The sequence below is a fragment of the Mus caroli genome, chromosome 13 (assembly GCF_900094665.2).
Source record: "Mus caroli chromosome 13, CAROLI_EIJ_v1.1, whole genome shotgun sequence".
Classification (NCBI taxonomy): Eukaryota; Metazoa; Chordata; class Mammalia; order Rodentia; family Muridae; genus Mus; species Mus caroli.
The window spans coordinates 23,005,493-23,018,921 of record NC_034582.1 but is presented as its reverse complement, the minus strand read 5'-3'; the positions used below and the strand labels follow the sequence as shown (position 1 = coordinate 23,018,921).

Genomic DNA, 13,429 nt, shown 5'->3' with positions numbered 1-13,429 from the left:
CACTACAGAAAGGTCATTATTCAAAGAACTGTGAGGAACATCTACTTTGAATTGGTATTCCTGAAATATGGAATAATTGATCTTAGAAAAGTTGTGGATTGCCATAAATCTTTAGAAGTAAGATTTTTAAAAGACTAGATGACTATATTTTGATATATTGAATTTCTTTTAAGGGGTTCATCAACTCTGATGAACAAGAAAAACAAAGAAACATAAGAAGACTGCAAAGCTTAGTGAGTGTTCTCTGAACACCTTGAAGTCCATTCACAGTTATGCCGGCAATGTTAGTTCTTGGTATGAATGCAGTAGGAGGTTCTTTCATACCGCTGAGCTCAGTCACTATGTGCTTCAGAGAGTCTTTCCAAGCTCCCAACATAGTATCTCTTGCAGAAGAATAGCACCCTACACAATGACAATTTAACAATTGTATTAATATTTCTAAAAAAATAAAAACCCAGCAATGTTCATAGTTCATGTGGCATTTGCTCAAGAGCTAAATAAGACTTGTGTATGTTAGTGAAATAATTTTGTAGATGGCACATGTTATCTACACATTAGAAACAAAAGTAGATCAAGAATGGTCCTGAAAGTCAAAGGATACCTTGATGGTCAGTAATATGCAAAGCTGCAAACACAAGAGCCATTCATAATGTGTAATAAACGAAACTATGTTTTTCATTTCCTCTATATACACAAGAATATATTTAAGTATGCATGCAGTTCAGTTCAAAGTGTGCTACATAATTATAAGCACAACCCCAGCTATGATCATTGAGAAAACAGGTTCTCTTGATAAAATTTTTATAGATCTGCTAATATTACTTAGCTTTTAATTTTACGGTCTACAGTTCTACAATGCAGATTGTTTTTTTGTTTTTTTTGTTTTTTTTGTTTTTTTTTTTTTTTGACTGCTCTCCCATTCTCCAGTCTTCTGCATGTGTGATTACACCCACAATGTGCGGCTTCAAAACATAGCTAGTAACCTGCTTAGTTCTTTAGGTTAAAGCATAAGCTGAAGATTCACTTGGATCTGTTCAGTTTACTCTTCAGTTATCAGAAAAGCAAAGGTGTATATGTGGCAACTGCTTTGGGATCCATCGAGGTACCACCTGCCTGGCTTGTATTGTGCATCCTGTAACTTATGAAAAGGACTCAGTTATCTTAATTTGGAAATGAATAAATGCATTATACATGAAAATTATTAATATAATTTGTGTGCATTTTTAAAATTTTTGTGTGTATGTTTGATTTATATGATTACTTGTGTTCGTGGGTGTGTGCATAGTCATGTGTGTAAATGAATTTCTGTATGCATCACGATAGAAGTGTACTAGAAAGTGAACAACCTCAGATGTTTTAGATTTCTTTCCATGTTTTCTGAGACAGTCTTTTCTTGTCAGCTACTGTGTGTATTATCTAGCTTGCCCAGTAATATTCCAGGATCCCTTGTCATTCCTCTCATCTCTCTGCAGGAGTGCAGGATTTACAGAGATGACTTACTATGTTCTGATTTTTGAGGATTGTTTTGAATCTTTAGGATTTTGTGCGTTCACAGCACCTTATTTATTCACTGAGGCATTTTCCTAAAATTAGGTGTGTAATTCAAAACAAAAGTACAAAAACTAATTTTTAAAAATTAAGAAAAATAACCTTTTCCTTAATTTTTAAACTACTTGGCATGTAGTTTTACTCTTTTACCTATCTAACTCCCACTTTCTTCCCCTCTTAACTATTAGCTTTGAGATTTCATGGAACTGTTCTCTTCTTGATATATTCAGTCACTAATTGTTTATTTTCCCTATGAAATTATGTCCATGGTGCAAATGCATTTGCTCTTTATAATAACCCAGCCAATGGCATGGAAAATTCCATTAGAAAGAAGGCAGAAATAAGTGAGATACTTTCAAAGGCTTTTAACATTTCTGAAGTTTAGCTAGGGAGTTCAGAAGACAGGCTCAGGGCATAACCAAACATGTTCTTGAGGGTTTTCTGGCAGAAACTATCCCAGCTGGGGCACAAAGGTACAGAGGCCACAATATCCCATAGGTGAAGATTTGAAACTAGCAACACTAGAAGTATCCCTGCTAAATAAACAGAGGTGTCACTCATGTTGATCTATCCAGTGTGGCTATAAAAATTAGTTCTGTAGAGAAAAGCTTTGGACTCTTCAGGGCTTTCTGCATGATTTGGTTCTGTATATCAGGAATGGGGAATAAACATCTTGGCCTGTTTACACATAGCTATATAATTCTCTTTGCACTGATAGTTTGTAAGTGGGTGACTTTCTGCATTTAGGATTGCCCCCAGAAGTCCTTCTGAATACAGCAAACACTAAGAGTCCATAATAATTGCAAGTGAACATTTCTAAGTAATTCTGTTCAGATGGTTTAGGGAATTCATGCTCATTTACAGTTTCACACTCTATGTATTTATAATATTTTAAACTCAAAATCTGATTTTAGCATTTGGTCCCTGATGTGAAAAGGACAGCAATGGTCACCTGTTTGCTTTATCTTCATGACTGATGAGAATAAACATATGACTCTTAGATTTATAACACCAAGGATGAAGAGTGTCTTGTTGTGAAAATGACACCCTATCTTGATTTTTATTCCATGAAAATCTCATAAGTAGTTTATTTAATAAAATGATTTTGGATTTTTTTCCCTAGGGAATGGGAACAACCTAAGTGATCTTCAACCAATGAATAGATAATGAAAATATTATATATATATATATATATATATATATATATACACACACAATGAAATTCTATTTAGCTGTAAAGAAATAAAATCATGAATTTATGCATTTTCAGGTAAAATAATGGAAATAGAAAATATAATATACTGAGTGAAGTAAACTAGTCCCAGAAAGAATTCCACAGGTACTCTTGTTTTCAGATTTGAATGTGTCATGGCCCATGGGATTGTCAAACAGGGTCTGAGGAACCACCTGTGGAAAGAATGGGGGGGGGGCAAGAAACACAAGGATGGACAGCAAGTCTGATTGATCAACCTGTCAAATTTTTATTATTCCCAGGCAGGTTTTATGCCCATAGAAGCAGGGTATGTCGAGGGGGATGACACAGAATCAATTTGTTTCTGGGGGAATGCACTTGTTCCAAAAAGCAGGATATTGACTAGGTAAAAGGTTCAGCAGGAGAAACAAAATAGAATGGGTTGCTAGGGACCTGTCCACAAGATCTATAGCTATTTGTTCTTAACTGTTCTTTCCTATAGAAGCCTCAACTTTTTCTCACAGAAATCTCAACGAAGTTAGTACTTTTCCACTAAGGCCAAAACTTTGTAAATAATCACTTATGGCTGACAAGGCAGTTAACATTCAAACAGGGTCACTCCCAACATGAATGTTTGTATTTGATCATGTAACCTGAAGTATATAAAGAAGTAATGGAAATAGACAGGAACCTGAAGGGAGTCGAGAAAGAAGGAGTTCAAAGGAAAGAGTTAGAAGATGATAGTTATAATGAAGCAGGTAATAGAAAAATATATCCAACTTTAAGGAGAGAATGGGAATATAAAAGGGAGAAAGAAGGAGATATAACACTAACGATGTATTTAAAAACACATGCTAATATATCATTTTATATGATATATACACAAACATATACATAAATAGATATAGATGATATATCAATTTATAGATAGATGAGAAAGAGAAAGAGAGAGAAAGAGAGAGAGAGAGAGAGAGAACAAAAGCAACAGTTTTCTACTCAAGACCTGGTGCCTTGTACATATATATATATATATATATATATATATATATATATATATATATGTGTGTGTGTGTGTGTGTGTGTGTGTGTGTATATATATATATATATATATATATATATATATATATCCTCTCAAGTTGTTTGGTAAAATACAAAACCTCTAAAACAATATGATTTCTATTTATTTTGCTTATCTTGAAGCTGAAGATAGCACATATTTTGAAAAATAGAGCTGGAACTCTCTTAAGCCTTCACCAACAGAATACAAGAGATAGAAGAGCTGGGTGTGGTGGCACATGACTTTAATCCCAGAACTTGGGAGGCAGAAGCAGGCGTTTTTCTGAGTTTGAGGCCAGCCTGGTCTACAGAATGAGTTTCAGGACAGCCAGGCCTACACAGAGAAATCCTGTCTTGAAAAACCAAACCAACCAACCAACCAAACAAACAAACAAACAAACAAACAAAAAACCACCACCAACAACAAAAAACAAACAAACAAAAAACCCAACTAAACAAACAAAAAACAAGAGATAGAAGAGAGAATCTTAGAAGATAATGACACAATCGTCAGTGAAAATTCAAAACAGAAAAAAACAAACAAACAAACAAACAAAAACCCTAAGCCAAAATACCCAGGAAATCCAGGTCACAATGAAAAGTCCAAACCCAATAATGATAGGAATAGAAGTGAAAAAAGATTCCCAATAACAAAAACAACAGATAATACACATATCCATGGAAACTGAACAACTGTCTACTCAATGATACTTGGTCAGGGAAGAAATAAAGAAATTAAAGGGGTCCTGGAATTCAAAGAAAATGAAGATGCAACATACACAAACTTATGTGAGACAATAAAAGCAGTGCTAAAAGGAAAATTCGTAGTAGTAAGTGCCCTGATAAAGTAATTGGAGAGATCCTATGCTAAAAACTTAACAACATATATAAGCTCTAGAACAAAAAGAAGCAAACACACTCAACAGGAAAAAAAGGCAGGAAAAAAATCAAACCCAGTGCAGAAATCAACAAAATAGAACAAAGAGAACAACAACAGCAAAAAAAAAAAAAAAAAAAAAATCAACAAAACCAAAAGGCGGTTATTTGAGAACATCAACAAGATAGATAAACCCCTAGCCAAACTAGCGAAAGCACACAGAAACAGTATCTAAATTAAAAAAAAAAAAAAAGACATCAAAAATGAAAAGGAGACATAACAGCAGAAACTGAGGAAATTAAAAAAGTCAATATATCCTACTATATAAGCCTATACTCAACAAAATTGGAATATTGGGATGAAATAGATGATTTTCTAGACAGATACCATGGACTAAAGTTATATCAAGAGCAGGTAAACTATCTAAACAGACCCATATACCCTAAGGAAATAGAAGAATTTAAAAAATAAATAAAACAAACATAAAAGCACAGAGCCAGATGGCTTTAGTGAAGAATTTTATCAGACCTTCAAAGAAGAACTAATACCATTATTCCTCAAACTGTTCCATAAGATAGCAACAAAAGAAACACTACCAATTTAATTCCATGAATCCACAATTACTCTGTTACCTAAATCAAACAGACACCCAATGAAGAAAGATAACTTCTGATGAATTTTGCTTATGAATAGTGATGCAAAAATACTCAAAAAATTTTAGCACACTGAAGCCAAGAACACATGAAAACACTCATTCATCATGATCAAATAAGTTTCATTCTAGGGATGCAAGATTGGTTCAATATTAAAATCCATTAACATAATCCACTATATAAACAATTTTTTTTAAAAAAATCACATGATAATCTCCTTATTTCCTGAAAAAGCCTGACAAATTACAACACCCCTTCATGTTAAAAGTATTGGAGAAATCAGGAATTCAAGGTCCATACCTAAACATAATAAAAGCAATATACAGAAAACCAACAACCCATATCATATTGAAGTGATAGATTCTTGAAGCAATTCCATTAAAATCAGGTACAAAACAAGGATGTCCACTCTCCCCATATCTATTCAATATAGTACTCAGCCTTCTAGCTAGAGCAATAAAACAAAAAAAGGAGATCACAGGGATACAAATTGGGAAAGGAGAAATCTAGTTTTCCCTATTCACAGATGTTATGATAGTATACATAAGTGATCCCAAAAATTCTATCAGAGAACTTCTACAGCTGATAAAAAACTTCAGCAAACTGGCCCAATATAAAACTAACTCAAACAAACCAGTAGCCTTCCTTTATACAAATGGTAAATGCTCTGAGAAAGAAAATAGTGAAACAACACCTTTTACAGTAGTCACAAATAACATAAAATATCTTGGGGTAACTCTAACCACAAAAGTGAAAGATCTGTATGAAAAGAACTTCAAATCTCTGAAGAAAAAATTAAAGACCTCAGAAAATGGAGAGATCTTCCATGCTCGTGGATTGGTAGGATTAACATAGTAAAAATGACCATCCTACCAAAATCTATATACAGATTTAATACAATCCCCATCAAAATTACAACACAATTCTTCAAAGACTCCTAAAGAACATTCTCAATTTCATATGGAAAAACAAAGGACCCAGGATAGTGAAAACCATACTTTTCAATAAAAGAGCTTCTGGGGAAATCATCTTCCCTGTCCTCAAGCTATACTACAGAACAATAATAATAAAACCTGCATGGAATTGGTACAGAGCCTGACAGATTGATCAATGCAATAGAATTGAAGGCCCAGAAGTAAAACCACATACTTATGGACACTTGATCTTTGACAAAGAAGCCAAAAATATACAATGGAAAAAGGAAAGCATCCTCAATAAATGGGGCTGGTCTAACTACCAGTCCGTATGTAGAAAAGAAAAATGAAAATGATCCATATTTGTCACCTTGCACAAAGCCCAAGTCCAAGTAGATCAAGGACCACAACATAAAACCAGATACACTGAATCTAATACATGAGAAACTGGGAAAGAGTCTGGAATGTCTTGGCACAGGGAAATTTTCCTAAACAGAACTCCAATGGCTCAGGCTCTAAGATCAAGTATTGATAAAAGGGAACTCAAGAAACAGAAAACCTTCTGTAAGGCAAGGAACATAGTCAATAGGATGAAAAGGTAACCTACAGCTTGGGGGAAAAAAAACTTCACTAACCTCACATGTGATAGAGGGAGGGCTAATATCCAAAATATATGAAGAATTCAAGAAGCTAACCTCCATAAAACCAAACAACTCAATCAAAAAATGGGGTATAGAGCTACGCAGAAAATTCATAACAGAGAAATCATGAATTGCCAGGAAGTACTTAACGAAATTTGCAAAGTTCTTAGTGAGCAGGGAAATTCAAATTACAATGATTCTGAGATTCTATCTTACACAAATCACAATAGATAAGACAAAAAATAAATTCAGTACATGTTTGGGAGAATACAGAGAAATGGGAACATTCCTCCATTGCTGTTGGGAATCAAAACTTGTTCAATCACTCTACCAATCAATCTGGAGGTACCTCAGAAAATTGTAACTAGATCTAATTTAAGACCCAGCTATACCATCCTTGGCATATACCCAAATGATGCCCCACCATACCTCAAGGGAACTTGCTCCATATGTTCTTGCAGCATTATTTGTCATGGCCAGAAGCTGGAAACAACAAAGATGTCCCAAAATGAAAGAATGGATAGAGAAAATGTGGTTTATTTACACAATGGAAAAACTATTAGGCTATTAAGAATGAGGACATCATGAATTTTACAGGCAAAGGGATGGAACTAGAAATTAGCATCCTGAGTGAGGTATCTCAGACTCAAAAGGACATACATGGTTATGTATTCATTAATAAGTGGATATTAGCCAAAAAAGTACAGAATACACAGAACTCAAGAAGAGTTCACAGAACTCAAGAAGGTTAACAAGCCAAAGGGCCCAAGTGAGGATTCTTCAGTCCCACTTGGGAGGTAGAAGAAAGCAGAGGGGAGAGAGAGGGAGAGCACTAGGTGGGAGAGGGGGAGGTGATGTAGGAACATGATCAGGTATTGGGGGCAGAACCATGAGTGAAGTCCCAAAGGCCAGCAGAATGATTGGAAATATACAACCTAGGGAGAAGGGAGGTGGGAGGACCCTATAGAATGTACTGGAGACCAGGGACAGCAGAGAATCTCAAGACTCAAAGGGAGGGAACATTAGATAAAATGCCCAACAGTGGGGAGAGAGAACTTGTAGAATCTACCTCCAGTAGAAAGACAGGGCATCAAGTGGAGGGATGGGTTTGCCCATCCCACAGTAAAAATCTCTGACCCAGAATTGTTCCTGTCTAAAGGAAATGCAGGGAAAAAATGGAGAAGAGCTTGAGAAAAATGAGGTCCACTTACCAACCCAAAATGGGATGCCTCTCAAGGGGAAACTCCAAGGCCTGATAGTACTGATAATGTGATGTTACAGACAGGAGCATAGCTTGGCTGCCCTCTGAGCGGCCCAACTTAGCTGGGTCTTAGCTGACTAAGACAGAAGCAGATATTTAAACCCAATCAATGGCATGAAGTCGAGCAGGGAAAGGATGGAAGAATCTGAGGAGGAATGTGACTCCATAGAAAGGCCAGCATTCTCAACTAACCCAAATCCCTGAAATCTGTCAGACACTGAGCCACCAACCAGACAGCATACAAGAGCTACCCTGAGGCCACTGACACATACACAGCAAAGAACTGCCTGGTCTAGCCTCAGTGAGAGAAGATGCACTTAACCCAAGATGAAACTTGATGTCCCAGGGAATGGGGAGGCCTGGAGGAGTATGGGATGGTGTGAGGGTTTGGGGACATCCTCTTGCAGAAGATGGAGGAGGAATAGGATAGGTAGAGCAGAATGTGAGGTGGACAGCAACTGTACTATAAAAAAGATTAAAGATAATATTAATAGTAATAAAGTGGGCTTGTCTGGAAGAGGTCCATCATAAAAGTAGGTAAATTTTAAAAATTTATGCACAAAAATTACATAAACTCACACATTCAAAATAAAATTTACTAAAATACAGTAAGTTATATAATATAAGCAAGTACTTTAGCTAAAAACTAACATTAAATATTTTATTGTAGTTTCAATTTTCAAATATAGTATTTCCAAAAATTGATTTATTTTATGTAATATATTTTTACAGATAATACATGTAAATACCTGTATATGAATTTATTTTATATAACATTTCAATAATCAAAACAAAAATATTACATAAATTCTATGCACAAAGACAGGACATTTGTTATCACTACCCCACGACTCCTTTTGTAGTGAACTTTGACTTAGACCAAATGTGTTTTGTTTTGTTTTTCTTGGTTATTTTATTTATTTACATTTCAAATATCCCCCTCCCCAGTTTCCCTCTGCATACCCCCTATCCCATCCCCCTTGCACCTGCTTCTATGAGTTTGATCCCCCGCCCAGCTATGCACTCCTACCTCATTGCCCTAGTGTAAGCAATATATGAATTAAATTTGCTATCAGTGTCAATTTAGGATTGAGAACTGAGTGCTTCACAGGTTCTGGTAAGTAAATTCACATGCCACCCAGACAAGAATAAATGTTACTACTTTTCCTCTTTAGGTCTGAGGAATTGTTTCACTTCTCCTGAGGTATAAATAAATGCTTAATCAACCCAACAGAACATCAGTAAATGGGCAGAAAGTATTTCATTCATGCACAGGTAAGAGATTAGTTGCAGGAGCATGGCACCTCTCAAAAGTCCCACTGCAGCTTGGTGTTGACCTGTGAACACTGCTTCAGAGGATTCCTACCTCTAGTTAACTTTCAATCTCCTATATACATTAGCACATTGTCCCCAAAGGCAACACACACCATGTGTAAGAAGAAAGTCCTAGAGTTCTTTGTGAGTGTCCTATGACTCTCCCCTTTCAGGAATGTTAACTGCTATCACCACAGATGTAGTTGTATCTGGATTGTATTACTTACTTTTATGCTATGTCTATGCATCATTTTTAGGTAACAAAATTCATCTTTGCCCTAAATGCCTGGTGGTCATTTTGTCCAACTGGAAATCAGTTACTCAAACATACTATCTCACATTCCTGAACTCACTGGTCCCTATGTGTTTTAGAGGGTTATATATGTATTTCAATTCTTTTGAGGACCCAGGGTTAAAATGACACAACAACAGCCAATTTTCTTAATAGTTTGAAGAGTAACTACAAAATATTGTAAAGATTTTCTGTCTGCATACTAAGTTAATAGCTGCAGTAATCTACAGATTCAAACAGAAATGTCTCATATGCAATGTAAAAGTCCAGTATGCTTATTTAACTAAACAAGATCCGGCAATTCCCTACTGCTACATTCTGCTATATAATATGGGCCCAAAAATATATTTTTGCAGTCTTAAAACATATAGTTTTACTCTAGACAGCTGAGGATAAATGAACTTAAAATGGTTTGGCAGAATGTGTAGAATTTTGCCATCAGTACACTAATAACCATTACTTGCTAGGGTTGCTGATGACCAATCACAACAAATAGCCAAGAAGTATTGTTGGTGAGAGTTGTGTCCAACAACCTTGTATAGAGACTTTAAGGACTATGAAAGCTATTTAACTTGGAAAAGGCTTCTAGATCATTCTATGCCTGATTATGCCTTGTCATAAAAGCAAACTTTATGGGTGGGGGAGGGTATAGGGAACTTTCGGGATAGCATTTGTAATGTAAATGAAGAAAATGCCTAATAAACAATTGGAAAATTTTTTTAAAAAGCAAACTTTATGGTTCATTCACCAACAGGGTATAACCACTAAGTTCTGATGTGTAACCTGAAATAATGAAAATAGCCTACATTATGTGTGCCCTTATTGTCTTCTATTTCAACAGCTACAGGAGAGGTAGCCCATTCTAGAAACTGGGATTTTACCCAATATTTTTATGACTACTAGACATACCTTTCCTATGTACAAGATATGCTTTCTTTCAATTCCTACTACTGTCTTTATTGTTCCTCTATATGGTTTTCTTAATTACCAAGCCATTAGAGGTTTGTGTCTTATCATGAACATTTTTGTAAAGAATGACCAGCTTCAAGAGAGTACAAATTATCACTAAAATTCAGCATTTAATGGAATACTGAAAAATCTTAATGAAGTCTAATAAAATTTGGAAAAGGTGCCAAGCTTGGACATGCTGTTCTACACAAAATGCAATGTTTGTTAAAACAGCAGGGAAGGGAAACTCACTTCCTCATTAATATAAGCCTTTCAGTTTTGTCCTCCTGGCATGTTGAATCAGGCTGCTAACTGGGCTAGGCACACTCACCTGGGGTACTTGTTAATTTGCCATGAACCAAGGAAGGAATATTTTTCCATTCTTTCCTGCTATATTTACTATCCCTCCAGCCAGAGGTTCTGACAGACCCTGGACTGGCCTTGTAGCCAATAGCTATTTGTTGATCACAAGTTTTTCTAAAGGTCTATAGCAGAGGAAAAAAATTTACCCCTATAGACTCCCATTTCACATAGCAATAGTTCTCACTCTTAAACTTTCCAAATGTTCTTAATAAATGTCACCAAAGTGCAGTTACTTTGAGTATACTTACCTTCAGGGGTGGAATATATATACCGTACTCTGAGTTCAATGAATGCTAGCAATTCATAGGCATAGTATCACATTTCTCTTCTGTCAACAATTTCTTTATGATTTTTCACTATTATCAGCAAATATCCAACCAAGTTTCCTTTGTAATCACAACCTCTGTCAGCTTTGTTTGTCTCAGTCTATTTCGTTTGTATTAACACCCACATATACTATACCACTTCTACTGTACTCATGATTCCATCGTGACACTCTTGCTAGGATGAATATATTCTGAACACAGAAAGTTATATGGGCCACCTCCTTTTGTATACCAGACTGTACTCTTTTAGTTTAAAAATCTGAATGCTCATGAAGTTTGCAATAATTGCTATTAGAATCTACACTCTCACAGTACATGCATTTCACCAGCTTCCTGGCAAAGGAATCCTAGAAACAAGAATTCTGCCAAGTTAAAATGAATCTTACCTTTCAGGAAACATGTGTCTGCAGTTAACCAGAACACAAGGTGTTGGCATTTCCTAAACCCAAGGAGCAACATAGTTATGTGCCTAACTGTAACATTTATATATGACCTAGCCTGTGTCCTATAGTTTTCTATAAATTATGGGATGGCTGTAACAATAAAATGATATCATTGCAATCTTCCTTATCTTAAACAGAACACAAATAAAAGAAACAAATAGATGCATTTTCTTTACCAAATTCTATTTCCTTACTTTTTTTTAAAATAAAGGTTTACATGCTCAGCATGAAACAAACCAAGGTAAAGCCATCCAGAGACTGCCCCACTTTTCAATCCATGCCATATACAGACAACAAACCCAGAAACTATTGCAGATGCCAAGAAGTGCTTGCTGACAGGAGCTTGAAATAGCTGTCTCCTGAGAGAATTTGAAAGAGCCTGACAAATACAGAGGCAGATGCTCACAGCCAACCATTGGACTAAGCACGGAGTCCCCTTTGGAGAAGTTAGAGAAAGGACTAAAGGAGCTGAAGGGGTTTGCAACCAATAGGAAGAAAAACAATAACAACCAACAGACTCCCCAGAGCTCCCAGGTACTAAACCACCAACACATGAGTACACATGGAGGGACCCATGGCTCCAGCTGCATATGTAGCAGAGGATGGTCTTGTTGGACATCAATGGGAGGAGAGGCCCTTTGTTTGGAGAAGGCTTGATGCTCCAGTATAGGTGACTTCCAGGGCAGAGAGGTGGAAGTGGGTGGGTGGGTAGGGGAGCATCCTCATAGAAGCAGGGGAGGGAGAATGGGACAGGAGGATTGCAGAAAGGAAACCGGGAAAGGGGATAAAATTTGAAATGTAAATAAATAAAATATCCAATAAAAATATAAGAAAGAAAATTGTAGGTTAATTGGCACCTGTGCTTGTAATGTAGGAAATTTCTAGTGATTATGAGGGCTTTTGTGGTTCTCTGACCTTTAGTTGTTATTTCAATGCCAGTGCAGCTTGGTGAGCTTGTGAAGATGTTTTCTGTTTTGACCTGTGTTAGTTCTTCTTGTTATTTCTTTAGCTATGATATGGTTCCATGCATGAAAAGCTCTAGGGAATCCAGCAGGAAACTCCAGCCTTTACTAAACATATTCATTAAAGTAAATATGGTAGAAAGCCAATACATAAAATTCAGCAGCATTCGTATATGTAAATGACAAGCATGCCAAGAATATAACCCACCTTGGAATAAATATAACCAAAAGAATGAAATATTTGTTCCATAGAACTAGAAAAATAAAGTTGAAGGAAGTAGAAGATGAGAAGATGGAATGCTCTCCCATATATACAACCTGCCATGCATTTTTGTGATGTTTTTGTTTTATCTTAGAATATGTTATTTTGGTTTTTTATTATCTCTTACGAGCCTTTTTTATGAAGGATAGAAAAGGAATCACTCTGGATGGAAAGGGAAGCAAGGAGGAACTGAGAGCTGTAGAGGGAGGGGAAGCTGTAATCAAGATACAGTGTATGAAAAAAGAATGTTTTCAATACAAAGGGCAAAAGAAAGAGAGAAAGAGAAAGAAAGAAAAAGAAAGAAGGAAGGAAAGAAAGGAAGGAAGGAAGGAAGGAAGGAAGGAAGGAAGGAAGGAAGGAAGGAAAGGAAGGAAGGA

General features: G+C 36.0%; 1 long non-coding RNA gene across 1 annotated transcript; it reads right to left on the bottom strand.

Annotated features, from left to right (window-relative positions):
* Positions 1-151: 151 nt before the first annotated feature.
* On the bottom strand, positions 152-11,826 carry LOC110307634. The gene is made up of 3 exons (XR_002379450.1): positions 11,772-11,826; positions 1,501-1,583; positions 152-402 (listed from the first exon to the last, which is right to left on the bottom strand). It is a non-coding gene; the product is annotated as an uncharacterized LOC110307634 (long non-coding RNA).
* Between the last annotated feature and the right edge of the window lie 1,603 nt (positions 11,827-13,429).